Source organism: Aegilops tauschii, chromosome 2 (genome assembly GCF_002575655.3).
Source record: "Aegilops tauschii subsp. strangulata cultivar AL8/78 chromosome 2, Aet v6.0, whole genome shotgun sequence".
Taxonomy (NCBI): domain Eukaryota; kingdom Viridiplantae; phylum Streptophyta; class Magnoliopsida; order Poales; family Poaceae; genus Aegilops; species Aegilops tauschii.
This window is the reverse complement of record NC_053036.3, coordinates 491,188,927-491,203,029: the sequence shown is the minus strand read 5'-3', so window position 1 is coordinate 491,203,029 and position 14,103 is coordinate 491,188,927. Positions and strand designations below refer to the sequence as shown.

General features: G+C 44.8%; 2 pseudogenes; both read left to right on the top strand.

The window, feature by feature from the left end:
* Positions 1–905: 905 nt before the first annotated feature.
* On the top strand, positions 906–2,777 carry LOC109765885 (F-box/FBD/LRR-repeat protein At1g13570-like; annotated as a pseudogene).
* A 6,478-nt stretch (positions 2,778–9,255) lies between these two features.
* LOC109765883 (uncharacterized) lies at positions 9,256–13,432 on the top strand (annotated as a pseudogene).
* The last annotated feature ends 671 nt before the right edge of the window (positions 13,433–14,103 follow it).

Sequence of the window (14,103 nt, the reverse complement as noted above, 5' to 3'; positions counted from 1 at the left end):
TATCAATGCATCCACGTTCACAACCTCATGACCATTTATATTGGTCGTAATCAGGTAGAAATAAGGTCGTCGACCACTCTTGTATGCTTTATGACCATTTGGTGTAAGGCAATTTCAGGGTTTGAGCCCTTCCAAGCGAAATGGCTGTGGATTTACGACCAATTCAGCTGGGGTCACTAAAAGAAGGTCACAAGTTGACATATTTCTTGTAGTGAACCGGTACCGCTATATACAGGGCACTGATGGGGCGAGGGGGAGATGATTGGGGTGAGAATTTTGCAGCGCACCGCGAAAACATTTACGGGTCCGACGCGTTTATGGGTTTGATCGGGCAACTTTTTTCAGGCAGACCGTGTTTTGACGGTTATTTTACAGGTCGGGGCATTATAGGAGTCTGGGCATTATACGGGTCTGCTAGCAGATCTAGAGCATGTGAGAGAGGGGGAGGGATACTCGGAGGTTAATCGGAGGCGACGGATGGGCCGCCGCCGGTCGGGCGGCGACGCAACCGAGACCCCTGGTCGCGCCTTGGCGATGCTCTCATCTAAAGACGTCACGTGGTGCCGCATCATCGTCGTATGCAACGGAGAACCGCCGCGCTGATTCGCCCCGGGCGGCTCGTCGTTCTGCATCATCGCCTCCTATGAAGTTTCCGAAGAGGCGGGGAAACAAGAAGCAGTTCTTTCTCGAGCTGCAAACGCGCTCGGTCCCTTCGAGGCTTGTCCGAGTCTCTCTCGTTTTTGTTCTCCGGGTTGCAGCCGGAGGCGGAAATCGATCAGTTATATATATGCCCGAGCGGTCACCACTCACCACCGAACCCATAAGATTCAGTGGAGACCAGCCAGGACGCCGACCGCCCCACTCCCGCCGGCTATTTTTCTCTACCCTCTTGGCTAATCCGCACAATGGTGGTGAGTTCCTTCTCGTCCCATACCTCTAGATCCGTTTCCTTTCGTCAGTAATACCGCAGGAAAAGTTGCATTTTTTAGACTAAGAAGCTATTACTAGCATCTTTGAGGACGCATCGAATTTGCGTCTTTGAGACTCTCAAAATTGCAGCTTTCATATACTTCAGTACAAAATCAACTCTGATTTATTTCTACTCTAAATTCAGAATGGCAGTTGTCCGAAGCAGGAAGACAATGGAGATGACAGGCTCAGCAACTTGCCTGAACATATTTTGCTTACCATCATTGATCGACTTGATATCCGCGAGGCTGCAAGAACCAGTGTCCTCTCTGGCGGTGGCGGCACCTCCCTGCTATGCTCTCTCAACTTGTGATAAATGTTTGGGACTTCTTAGATGCGTTCAATTGCAACAATGATGAAATTGTTCGGGGCAACGAAGCTGTGGTTAAAGTGACAAAGAGCATCCTGGCACGCAGAGATTTAAGCCGAAATACCATCCAGTTTCTGTGCATGACGTTCTTCTTGAGGGAAGATGATCCAATATTGATTGGGCATGCTGTTGCTCATGCCATGGCAACCCAGAAGGTTGAGATAGCCGAGTTCACAATTTTGACGGAGAGAGATAATATGTTTTGTGACGATAATGATCTGGTCATCTATGGGCGACGATTCATGTTGTTCTTTGATGCATGTCCAAATGCATTTGGTGGTCTCACACGCCTTAACCTAGAGAATTTGAGATTTGGTGAATCAGACATCCCTAACGTCCTCAACACTTGCAAACGTTTGAATCATCTAGGATTGTTCTATTGTGACTCAGGAAGTTGGACCGTGCTGCAAGTTGAGCACGCGCAACTCAGTGAGCTCGCTATTGTTAATTGTTGTTTTGAAAGAATTGAGCTCAACTCACTTCCGAAACTCACACGCATCATCTTTGAGGGTTGGATCTCTTTTGAAGATCAACTATCTTTTGGTTATGTCCCGTTGCTTGATACTGTAAGCCTCACAAATGCCAGTCTTAGTTGGCACAAGATGATCAAGTTAAGCAAGTTTCTTAGGCGTACTCCATCTGTGAAATGCTTGAAACTGGGATTTAATTCTGAAAAGGTATGTCAAAATGCTTTGTTTTCCTAGCTCTAGTCACACTTCTTATCTACTCAGCCCATCATGTCTTCATTTGTAGCAGATTTGGGTTCAACCAGAATGTCTGACGGAAAGGCTGGCATATGTGTTCCACCAATTAAGGTTTGTGAATCTAACTAATATGCCTGAGGGGTATGATCTCACCTGGACATTGTTCATACTTAAAGCCGCGCCGAACCTGAAGGAGCTGCACATGAGTGTATGTTCTTACCTAAAGTTTGATCTCTTCTTTCTACCGAATTTTGAAGTTTGCCATTGTTCACATTGAATACGAATGGCTGTGAATCACTTAAAATGTTTCTGTTTACCTATCTTCCTATGGTATACAGATATGGGATCATCTGTGTGAAATGAAAACAGACGCAAAGGAGAGGAAGTCACTCTCGTACAGTGAGAATAAGGGTGCAGAATGGGAATCATCTGGAACTGCTTTCCAGCATCAGAGTCTGGTCACGCTCGCCATCTTCGGGTTCCGAGCTCGAGACTACATGATGAACTATGTCAGGCGTGTCATGGAAACAGCCGTCAATCTAAAGGACGTGTTCTTGTATGATCGGTTGATGTGTGAGAAGTGCCGCAACGTCCTGTCGCAGTTTCCGCCTAAGTGGAAGCAGGACTGTGTGGAGAAGTTTATCACAAACGGGATCAATTCGTCTGCCATAATGCAATTCCAGACCATCGGCTATTTAAGGCCTGATCATGTTGATAAGCTGTGGTTCCTGTAGTGTTTCTAGGTTAGTTTGTGTTGCAGTTACATTGTTTGCCTGTGAAAGATAGCTGAACACTTTTGTGTTGTCAGTACTTGTCAAGGTTTTGCCGACAGAGTCATAAGAGCTTCTTACGGGCATGTGATCATTTGTGTAAAATGGGGAGAGGAATTCATTCTTGTATAGTGAGGATAAAGGTGCACAGTGGAAATCATCTGCAACTGACTTCCAGCATCACAGTCTGGCCACGCTTGTCATCTTTGGGTTTCAAGCTCGAGACTACATGATGAACTATGTCAAGCGTGCCATGCAAATAGGCAAATAGCGGTCAATCTATAGGATGTGTTCTTGTATGGTCAGTGTGGTTTTTTTTGCGAGGGTATGGTCAGTGTGGTTGATCCCATGCATGATTCGGTTTCACCTACGGCCAGGTAGTCGTTTTAATGTTTCATAATTGAACATACTAGGTGAATTTCAATACTAGTAGGTTGGTGAAGCAAGCATTACATGGACTCGGCCGGTGTAAACCTGTTGGGGAACGTAGTAATTTCAAAAAGATTCCTACGCACACGCAGGATCATGGTGATGCATAGCAACGAGAGGGAAGTGTGTGTCCACGTACCCTCGTAGAACGAAAGCGGAAGCGTTAACACAACGCGGTTGGTGTAGTCGTACGTCTTCACGATCCGACCGATCAAGTACCGAACGTACGGCACCTCCGAGTTTAGCACACGTTCAGCTTGATGACGTCCCTCGAACTCCGATCCAGCCGAGCTTTGAGGGAGAGTTCCGTCAGCACGACGGCGTGGTGACGATGATGATGTTCTACCGACGCAGGGCTTCGCCTAAGCACCGCTACGATATTATCGAGGTGTACTATAGTGGAGGGGGGCACCGCACACGGCTAAGAGATCCAAGGGATCAATTGTTGTGTCTAGAGGTGCCCCCCTGCCCCCGTATATAAAGGAGCAAGGGGGAGAGGCGGCCGGCCAGGAGGAGTCCTACTCCCACCGGGAGTAGGACTCCCTCCTTTCCTAGTTGGAGTAGGAGAAGGGGCAAGGAGGAGGGAGAGAGGAAGGAAAGGGGGGCGCCGCCCCCCCCCTCCTTGTCCAATTCGGACTAGAGGGGGAGGGGGCGCGCGGCCTGCCCTGGCCGCCCCTCCTCTTCTCCACTAAGGCCCATGTTGGCCCATTAAACCCCCGGGGGGGGGGGGGGTTCCGGTAACCCCCGGTACTCCGGTAAAATCCCGATTTCACCCGGAACACTTCCGATATCCAAATATAGGCTTCCAATATATCAATCTTTATGTCTCGACCATTTTGAGACTCCTCGTCATGTCCGTGATCACATCCGGGACTCCGAACTATCTTCGGTACATCAAAACACATAAACTCATAATATAACCGTCATAAAACTTTAAGCGTGCGGACCCTACGGGTTCGAGAACTATGTAGACATGACCGAGACACGTCTCCGGTCAATAACCAATAGCGGAACTTGGATGCTCATATTGGCTCCTACATATTCTACGAAGATCTTTATCGTTCAAACCGCATAACAACATACGTTGTTCCCTTGGTCATCAGTATGTTACTTGCCCGAGATTCGATCGTCGGTATCTCAATACCTAGTTCAATCTCATTACCGGCAAGTCTCTTTACCCGTTCCGTAATACATCATCCCGCAACTAACTCATTAGTTGCAATACTTGCAAGGCTTATAGTGATGTGCATTACCGAGTGGGCCCAGAGATACCTCTCCGACAATTGGAGTGACAAATCCTAATCTCGAAATGCGCCAACCCAACAAGTAACTTCGGAGACACCTGTAGAGCACCTTTATAATCACCCAGTTACGTTGTGACATTTGGTAGCACACAAAGTGTTCCTCCGGTAAACGGGAGTTGCATAATCTCATAGTCATAGGAACATGTATAAGTCATGAAGAAAGCAATAGCAATATACTAAACGATCGAATGCTAAGCTAACGGAATGGGTCAAGTCAATCACATCATTCTCTAATGATGTGATCCCGTTAATCAAATGACAACTCATGTCTATGGCTAGGAAACTTAACCATCTTTAATTCAACGAGCTAGTCAAGTAGAGGCATACTAGTGACACTCTGTTTGTCTATGTATTCACACATGTATCAAGTTTCCAGTTAATACAATTCTAGCATGAATAATAAACATTTATCATGAAAATAAAGAAATAAATAATAACTTTATTATTGCCTCTAGGGCATATTTCCTTCAAAACCGACATGTACGTACGGTAAAACAAGAACGATGGACTTGTTTTTGTTTGGTATAAACAGAGAACGATGGATTTTTTTCGGAAACACTAACGCCCACACGTGTGGGCGTTTGCATCTCGCCCACACGCGTGGATCCGCATCCGTTTATGGGTGTACGAATCTTGGCATGTTTGTGGTGCCACATAGGACTGGGCTGGTGTGTGGGCATTCACCCGGTCGCCCACACGTCCGTTTCACCACACGGAGGGGCTGGTGTGTGGGCGTTTAGCAGTTCGCCCACACACCAGTTTTCACACACGCACAAGGGCTGGTGTGTGGGCATTTGCCATCTTGCCCACACACTCGTCTCCTCTCCCACACCCAAGCTGCCAGTTGTCATGTGTTTTGCAGTGTACATGGCAACTACCCTAGTGTGCTTGCAAGCAGATGGCAACTCTCTCTTTTTTTACCCGAACATGTGAGTTGCCATATGTTTTGCAGGGTACACGGCAACTGCCCCTAGTGTGCTTGTAAGCAGATGGCAACTCTTTTTTTACCCGAACATGTTGTTTTGCCATGTCTCTTTGTAGCGCTACACGGCAACTGCCTAGTGTTAGTAGGTGGCAACTCCTAAGGTTTTCAAATCATGGCAACTGTAGTAAACCAGACCATACCGTAGCGACCCGACCTAAGACTGTCAAGTCTCTGTGCTTAAGTGTCATCCCTGGATCGGAATGCTGACACGCACAGTACTCGAGGATTTATAACAGAGGTAAATCACATGTATAAAGTAACGTAAATACTATTACCTCAATCCAAATAGCGGAAGAAACAACAAGGTTGTGGGTTCCCATCAACACCAACGGCAAAGTTGAGTGTAGAAATCGTAACTCTAACGTATCACTTACTCGTCGTAAGAATCCTGCAACATGAGACGTTGCGGCCACAAAGGGTCGGTACATTGAATGTACTGGCAAATTCACACCATAGGATAATGATGAATAATAGCTATCACTACATGCATATATGGCTGGTGGAAAAACTCTATGGTTATAAGGTTTTTGCGAAAAGCCAATTTTTCCCTACTGCAAAGGAATATATTTTATTTAACTACAAACTTGGTTGAAAAATATTGAGAAGGTTCCTCCAACTCAATCCCAAAATAATAATCATTAACCCAATCAAATTAATTAAATAAAGTGTTGAGTTCAACATGATAATCCAAGAACCAGATACTCAAGATGTCCATAACCGGGGACACGGCTAATCATGATTAGTTTGTACACTCTGTAGAGGTTTGCACACTTTTCCCCACAAGACTCGATCTCCTTGATTGGATTTCTCGCACTACATGGTGTTTGAGAAACGGATGACCGAGACACAGTCTTTCTGAAGCATTAACTCTCTACTCTGGATAGACAGTACCACCTACAACCCACTACATCTGCTAGTCTACCTCTTCAAGAGCTTCACGCAACATACTCAACTATGCCAGAGCCCATAATGGCTTGTGGCTGCACACGGAAGTTTCTAGGATGAATAATCTTATGATCTCTTTGAGCCTGGGTGGCATTCCATAGGGTGATCACACGGGTCATCCGGGATCCCCTTGGACAAGCACTGGGTTCTCCAGGTGCCCGGGCAAACCACTGGGTGCCCCTACCATTCCACCCGGATGTGTATTAAAGTAGCCACCTTAAGTTAACCATTAATAAACAATCTCACATCTGTCATGGAATACACTCAAACCCAATCCACGTTTACGAGCATAGCATGGCAATATAAGCATAACGTAATAGTAACTCCCAAGGTTTGAATGCAGGGCAATGGGTTCCTACCTCATCATCTACTTCCCAATACCCCCATGTTATCAATCCTACTCATGCAATGTTTGAGGGTGAAACTAATGCATAAAAACTGGGTATGAAAGGGATATGATCAAAGTGTGAACTTGCCTGTACTATTGATGAAGATGATTCGCACTCATAACTCCTGATAGTTCTACTCGTCACACTCCGGTCAATCTATCGTAAGAAAGCAATAGTAACCACACATAAGCAATCACTCAAAAGATCGGAAAGGACGAAGAAGACAATTTCGGAAAACATCAAAACCAAGCAAATAACTCTTGCAACATAAAACAATTTCTAACAGGGCCAAAATTATGTGAATTTGGCCTTATCAGAAAGTTTAGGTCAAGAGCTTTAATTTGCAAAAAGAATCAACTAAATCGGTGGTATAAAACTCAAGTTGCGATCAAACAAAGTTCAAATACAAATCTATTTGAATTCAAATTTTAAAACTTTCAAAAACATGTTTAAGTTGATCATCTAGATAGAGGGGATCATAACGAAGAAGTGGGCGTTAGTTTCGTTGAATTTGGACTAACGAGCAAAAAGTTGTGCTAGTTTGAAAAACAGGGGCCAATTTGTAAATAAAATATTCACAAACGAGTCCCTGGTAGAAAACTAAAATAAAAAGAAAAATCCTACCGAACGAACGTTCGCTACAGAACCCTACAAAACGAAATCATTCGCTACCAGAAGCTAACGAGCGAACGCTCGCTAAATAACCTAACTAAACGAAAACCGGGTTTAAAAAAATAAAACCGAAGAAAACCAAAAGACTAAACCGGACTGGGGCGGTTTTTACCGGTTAAACAGGGTCCGGCCGGCGGCGGTCAACAGCGAGGCGGGCGGCGGCTCCGGCGAGGCGACGGCAGCGGTGGGAGGCAGCGCGGGCGGCTACGCGGCGCGAGGCAGCGGCAGCAGGTGGCGCGGCGGTTGCTGCAAGATGCAGCGGGCGGCGGCGCGGGATGCGTGCAGCGGCGGCGGCGATGTGGGAGGCGAGAGGGGGTCCGGGTCCGGCTTTTAAGGAGGGCAGGGGGCAACATGACTTGGGGAAGGGGTAGGAGGAGGCTGGGGCAACCACGGCGAGCGGCGGCGGCGGCTCGGACTCGGGGGAGTCCGGCTCGGGCACGCAGGAGGGAGACGGCGGCGGTGTTGGGCCGGCTGGGCTGGGCGCGGCCCAGTTCGGTCGGCCCGAAGAGTATTTTTTTTAAATAAACATTTTTTTAAACACAGACAAACAAAAGAATATATCAAAAGAAATAAAAATATTATATAAGCATATAATATATCGAAATTTTCAGAAAAAGATTTTCTACAACGTCGACATTTTTGTTAAGTCAAATAAAATCAAGAAAAATTCAAATAATTCAAAGAGTGCTACTACCCTACTAAAGTCCAATAAAAATCATTTTAAAAATACCAAAATGATTTCAAATTTATTTATCTCCAAATTTATGATGTAGGGAATCATTTTACCCTATTTTCCATATATTTTTATTTTGGAGAAAAATAATTTGAATAACACCCAAATAACTCCAAATTGTCAAAAGGACTTTGAATTTGATCCTTTTAAACTTCCAACTCATATTTCATATAATTTGAAGAAGTCATTTTATCTTCTCTCGTGAAAATCATTGAGTTGCATAAAGTTTCTGAGTTGGAAAATATTTCCAAATGAAATTCAAATATTTTCAAAAACCCTTTTCATTTATTTAAATGGAAGAAGTCATGTCATCTTCTCTCTAGGGTCCTGTATTTGAAAAGAATTTGAATTCACGGTGATCATAAATGCAAAATGAAAGTTTGGGAAAGTCCTTTTATTCCCTCTAATTTAACTTTCAAAAAGTTTCGAATTTCACTCACTTTCACTCAAGCAATCAAACAATCAATCAAAACTATCTATTTAATATAACATTCCAAATTTTAGAATTTTGGGATGTTACACATACACGACAACTGCTTAGTATTAGTAGGTGGCAACCTCTAAAGCCTCCTTTGGTTTGGAGGAATTTTGTAGGAATTTCATAGGATAGGATTTCTATAGGAAAAATTTCTTTAGTGCCCTTTGGTTTGTAGGAATAGAATCCTATTTCTATGGAGGAATTCTTCCTATCCTCCACATTTCGTAGGAAGATAAATATTAGCATAGACTCAATGGAAAAAATCCTATGATGTGAATCAAAGGACATCTCCTTTCCTATTCCTACTGATAGGATTTAAGATGCATGTCATCTCATTTCCTATGACTTTCCTATTCCTATGATTTTCCTACCCTATGAACCAAAGGATGCCTAAAGTTTTCAAATCATGGCAACTATAGTAAACCAGACCATACATGGCAACAGCTGCAGTTTGTCCAAAATGTCATCTGGCACTTGACCTGAGATGGCAACTGCAGTTGAGCAACCATGGCAACTGTAGTTGTCCAACATGGCAACTGCAGGTAAACGGACATTAAAGAGGGTTCGGACCATGGCAACTGCGGGGACGCGTGGTGACTGTCACGCTGGCCGTGCGGGACCATGAGATAGGTGGCTGAGAGAGGTCGTGTGGGCGTTATGCATTTTGCCCACACGTAGACGTGTGAGAGGAACCGCAAGGAAAAAAAAGAGGCGTGTGGGCGCTAGTTGTTTTGCCCACACGTAGGCGTGTGGGCTAGTTCTCATAAGCACCACACAAAACGTGTGGGCAGACTCCTTAACGCCCACACGTGTGGCAGTTATCGTCGTCCTTTTTATTTTTGGCTAAACCGAGAACGATGGACTTGTTGTGGCATGATAAATGACTTGATGGTGTAAGTAAATCTAGATAATTTCGGTGTCAGACTTTATTCTTTTGACAAGTCTTCTCTTTGCGTAATCCGGAAAAAAAAATATTTTTTCATGTAGTTTTTTTTAGAAGAATATTTTTCATGTAGCTGTGACTGTGGGCGTGAACCAGTTCTGCTCATTTGCGCCTTTGTACGAGTCCGTCCATCGACCCCCTTTTTCTGCCGTAGTTGGACTTTTTTTTTCTGAGGAAAATTGGACTTTGAATCACAGACAAGGAGTGGGAGAGTAAGAAACAAACATTCATAGATATGAAGAGATCTTTGACGGGTTCATTAGCCATGGTCGTTCTCATACATGTATTATAATACTATACTACCTTGATCCGACTATGAACAGCACTATATTATTAATCTTTCGCTGATGTCCGGCGGCATGGCGGGCTGGCTGCGGTGAAGGAGAGGACCCAAAGTGAGAAACAAATGCACCCAAAAATATACAGGAGGCAATGACTGCAGCCACTTCAAGGCTTAAAAAAACAGATATATGCTACTCCCTTCGATGCATAAATAAGTGTCGCATCTTTAAACTAAGATTAGTTGATCTTTGTTTAAAATTATGCCACTTAATTTGGATCGGAGGGACTAGTAAATACACAAATAGAACATTATAGAAAGTAGACTAGTACCTCGATTTATGGCTTATAAGAAGGGTATGGAGGCAAGAGGAGAAGAAATAAGAGAAGCTTGTTTGGTCTTTGTTGTGAATACATTTAACCAAAATGCAGTATGTACACTCACGAGAGGGTTAAAGTACAAGTAAGTTACCCCTATCTTACCACTAATTCAAACTTTAGGAGAATTGCCTCGTGCATGCAACGTAATGTAATGTTAAAGTCTATAGGCATCTTTTTTTCCCCGAGAGAATGCAAAGTGTGTATCATAGCTTTATAGAAGAGAAAGTCTATAGGCTTTGAATTCAAGACTCGGTTGGATTGCATATACAGTATCGACTGAGACTTAGTAAAACTGTTAAACAATTGAGACTTAATTCTAACCAACGTCTAAACAACTTAATACACCAGGATATATATTTGTTCCACAGGAAGCAATTCCGTTGACCAAGCGTTGAAATATACTCCCATCTTCCATTTCGTGTTCAGTTCTTCGCACCGTTCAACACGTTCAACTCATGTGTGCACTTACATGGCTGCATGCGATTATCTTCCACGTGAAGCTAGCGATGGCTATATATACATGCATGCCCTTGCAAGCAATATACATCGAAACCATTTCCCATCGCCATTTGCCACTAATACTATTGCCCCATCGCCAACTCCGCCAACCTGTTAAGGAGATTCAAGCCGCGGCATCCATGGATCACACGGTGGAGGCCTCCATGAGCGCCACCCTGCTGAGCCTTCTCGGCGTCACGGGCAAGTCGGAGAGCGGCGACGGACGACAAGGTGGAGTGGCTCCGGTCGCAGCTGATCGGCAAGGACGTCGAGTTCGACACGCCGTTCGGGCGCCGTGCGCTGACTTACGCCGACCAAACGGCGTCCGGCCGGAGCCTGAGCTACATCGAGGACTATCTCGTGAAACAGGTCCTCCCGTTCTACGGAAACACGCACACGGATGACAGCCACGTCGGGAGCAAGACGACGCGGCTGGTGCACAAGGCGGCGCGCTACATCAAGCGCTGCATGGGCGCCGGCCCCGGCGACGCGCTCATCTTCTGCGGCGCCGGCACGACCGCGGCCATCAAGCGCCTGCAGGAGATCATCGGCGTGGCATTGCCGTCCGTCGAGATGCGCAACTGGCTCTCGGCGCAACTGCGTGACGAGGAGCGGTGGGTGGTCTTCGTCGGGCCGTACGAGCACCACTCCAACCTTCTGTCGTGGCGCCAGAGCCTGGCGGAGGTGGTTGAGATCGGCGTCGACGCCGATGGACTCGTTGACGTCGCCGCGCTCCGCCGCGCGCTCGGATCGCCAGAGTACGCGGATCGACCCATGCTGGGATCTTTCTCGGCGTGCAGCAACGTCACCGGCGTCATGACGGATACGCGCGAGATCTCCCGCGTTCTTCACCAGCACGGCGCGTTCGCATGCTTCGACTTCGCCGCGAGGTGCTGTGATACTCGCTTTCTTTGCTCTCTTTTTCGTGGCATGTGACCTGCATGGATTTGACAATCTGAATTCAATTCTCTCTTATGACCAAGCTAACCACCATACTTAGTGTAACTAAGCTCCTTCAAAGTGCATGCGTCCCTTCAAAACAAATCAGTATACTATGTTTTTTCTGTTGCTACTGATTTGTGTACTTAGAGGAAATTAACTGGTAAAAAGCATAGTGTATAATTATATTAGCGCACCATGGAAACAAAATAATTTGTCTTTACACACTTTGGAACCATTGAACCATTCTACATTCCTATTATCTTACATTGAATTTCTCACTCGCCGATTCCAGCTTGTGCTTCATTTCTACTATTTCATGGGTGGATCAGCAAACTTGGTCCAGAAATTTAAATTATTATCCTTTGTGCAGTGGACCCTATGTCAAGATCGATATGAAGTCTGGTGAAACCGATGGGTATGATGCCGTTTTCTTGAGCCCTCACAAATTTGTCGGGGGGCCGGGCACACCGGGCATCCTTCTCATGAACAAATCATTGTATAAGCTCCATTCCCAGCCTCCCTCAACGTGCGGAGGCGGCACAGTGGCCTATGTCAATGGCTTCAATGAGCAGGTGAGAAAACGAATTATGGACCATTGCCAAATATGTGTATTGTGTGTCATGTAAATATATGAATAATCGTATGATATGCAGGATACACTATACTACGACGATATCGAGGAGCGTGAGGATGCTGGCACACCGCCGATACTGCAAAAGATCCGTGCATCGCTTGCGTTCTGGGTGAAGGAGTATGTTGGGTATGACACGATGGACCTTCACGAGCGAGTGTTCTCAGAGATGGCAATGAAAAGGCTTGTCAATAATCCAAATGTCAGGGTGCTAGGCAACACAAGTGCCCATCGTATACCAATCTTCTCATTCCTAATCTACCCATCAGTAACCATGAAGAAGCCAATTGATGATTTTGATGAGCTTGGTCGTGATAAACAATTGGATACGATGAGGCACAAGCAACTACCCCTCCATGGTCGTTTTGTGACTAGGCTTTTGAATGATCTTTTCGGCATCCAGGCGAGGGGGGGGGGGGGGGGGGGGGTTGTGCTTGCGCAGGTCCCTATGGCCACACATTGCTCAATGTCGAGAACGAACTCTCACTTCGCATTCGGTCCGCTGTCCTTGAGGTATCACAAACATTAGAACAAATGTCAACTTGCTTTTTACTGTACATGGTATTAATGTTACTGTTTGCCATCACAAAATTTTCAAGGGTTACAGTGGACTGAAGCCAGGATGGACCAGAGTGAGCTTTAGTTACTACCTCTCCAAGGAGGAGTTTAAATTTATCCTTTCCGCCATTGAGTTCATAGCGACATACGGACACCGCTTCCTCGCTTTGTACAAATTCGACTGGATTACTGGCAACTGGACCTTTAGGAAACAGGCAGTCAAGTACCACATCATGAGGGAGGAATTATCTCTTGGCATAGAACCATTGAAACAAAATAATGACCAACCAAAGATTGCGGATATGATGGATAAGCCCGTGGTCAATCATAAGAAGTTTCAGAGCTACTTAGAGAGTGCCAATAAAATTGCACTCTCCATGTCGGACATTAGTGATCAGATTGCCAGCATTCCGAAAGGAGTAGACCCTGACTTGGTTCTTTTCCATATATAGAACCGTAGATAAATAATGTAACTTGGTAGAGTGTCTCGCGAGTTACCATCGTTAGTGTTTTCTTGATATACGTGTAGAGCATTAGCTCCGAGTTTCCGTGATAAGTTATACTTTAACGCAAACAGAAATAAATGTGTAAATTAAATGGATATCAATTTATGAGAACAATTTTGTTTGTGCTGATCTATTTATTTGTTGATCAGAACACTTTTGTTTGTGCTGATCTACTTATTTCTCATTGTAAAATTCCAAAGATCTATTTATTTCTTACTTCTTTAGGAGAAGTAAAAGACTATGTCTCGGTGTATTTGTTACCGTAACTTGAGATTTTCTTTCTTACCATTTTGCCAGGCAACATAATTTTATGTCGACTAACTACAGATGCAGTGCACATATATAGTAAATGATGCCATCAGTTTACTCCTTGTTGTGCCAGCTGATTTAAACTATTTTTTCTACATTGTTTGGTAGCTGAGCATTCTCGGTTAAATTGTGAAATGGCCAAGGGTATGCCAATGTACTCACTTTCACATATATTTTTCTCTAAGTCCTCATATGACAAAATTTCAAAAATCCTATCAACCCTATCACCTCGGAAGTGCTGCAGTTTGGATTTTCACTCAGTTTAGATATTATTTTTTATCAACATGGGAAAACACAGATATGGCTAG